Here is a 1,679-nt window from a genome sequence, read left to right on the forward strand (position 1 = left end):
AGAAAATTATCAAAAACTTTGAATTCGTTGTAAACAACGTATTGAATGTTACTTACTGTTGCATCACATCGCTAAAGACACATTTATCTTTCGCAATTTTTGCATATTTTTGCATTATATTTAAGTGATGTATTATCGGCTTCATACTAGCTCGTATTGAAAATTCTAGACTTACTTTGAGGACATACTGTGTTTGATGAATTTGGAACCATCTGGTGTCTAGTCCCTTTAATGTATAAAGGAGGAATATGTTAATATTACACTGATACAAATATTGCAACATTGAAATATTGAAAAATCGGCCGCTTCACTGTCGACTTCAGTTGAAAATAAAGAACAAAATACAAACTGCCATTACTTTATATATAATGTTGTTTCGATTATTTATTTTATAAATTGGTAATCTGTTGGCAATACCATTTCAAATGAGCAAAAACTTATAAAGGGATATTGTACTAATCTCCCAGAGATAAATACAAAATAAATTCTAAACAATGTTAATTTACAAGATGGCGAACATAATATCCTTCATAACCATCAATACTATTTTATTCAAGGTTACGCTATACTATTATTGAAGTCACTACCAAGATTGCTCTCAATGGCATGATCAAACAAAAATATCTTTTGTACATCGGATAATTTTAGCTGAAACGACACATGTGTGCATACTGTATTTCTCACGTAAATATAGAACAGATAGCTATATCTTGGATTGGATGTTTTAGAGTTATATGTTGAAAAAAAAAAAACAACAACATTATATGGTAGAGCGATATACAGATATATGTTAAAGAAATATACATTATGTGTTGAAGAAATATACAGTTATATATAAAGATATATACATTATGTTTTGAAGAATAATACAGATATATGTTAAAGAAATATACCTTATTCCTTGATCATGTGTTGAAGAAATATACATTATGTTTTGAAGAAATATACATTATGTGTTGATGAAATATACAGTTATGTATTGAGGAAAAATACAGTTATGTGTTTAAAAATACACAATTATGTGTTGAAGCATACATATTAATGTGTTGAAGAAATACACATTCATATATTGAAGAAATATACATTAATATGTTGAAGAAATACACATTTATGCGTTGAAGAAATTTATATTTATGTGTTGAATGACGAATTCATTTAAACATTTGCAATATGTTACTAGCCACTAACAGAAAACCATGACACAGAGGTGAAAGTTGTCAAGTGATAATCGTGTCCGCTTACGTGTTTACACAACAGGGTCAGGGTTGCAGACTCACTAGGGTGACAGAGGTCTAGTGATATAAGTGTCCGCCTCTCACCCAAGAGAACGTGGGTTCGACTCCAAAAATGATTCAAATCAGCTTTCAACTGTCTTTAATAGACTTAAAACATTGGTTTAAGATTAGCTAAAACAGGGCTCTGATTGTTTTCTGATTATAATTGAAGGAAATGATATCATGATATTGACGCCTTCTGACCTACATTTATTGTTAGTGAAATAACAGAAACAATTTTTCCCATATTTAGAGATACTAGTTGTCCAGAACTCGGTATTTGGTGTGTGTTCTCATTTATAAATCATTTACCTTTCCGCTGTTGGTAAGTCTTACACATTTAGATATACTTGATGCCAATATAGCTATTTAGATATAGTATTAAAGTCCAAACTATTTGGAATG

This window comes from Mya arenaria, chromosome 7 (genome assembly GCF_026914265.1).
Source record: "Mya arenaria isolate MELC-2E11 chromosome 7, ASM2691426v1".
Taxonomy (NCBI): Eukaryota; Metazoa; Mollusca; class Bivalvia; order Myida; family Myidae; genus Mya; species Mya arenaria.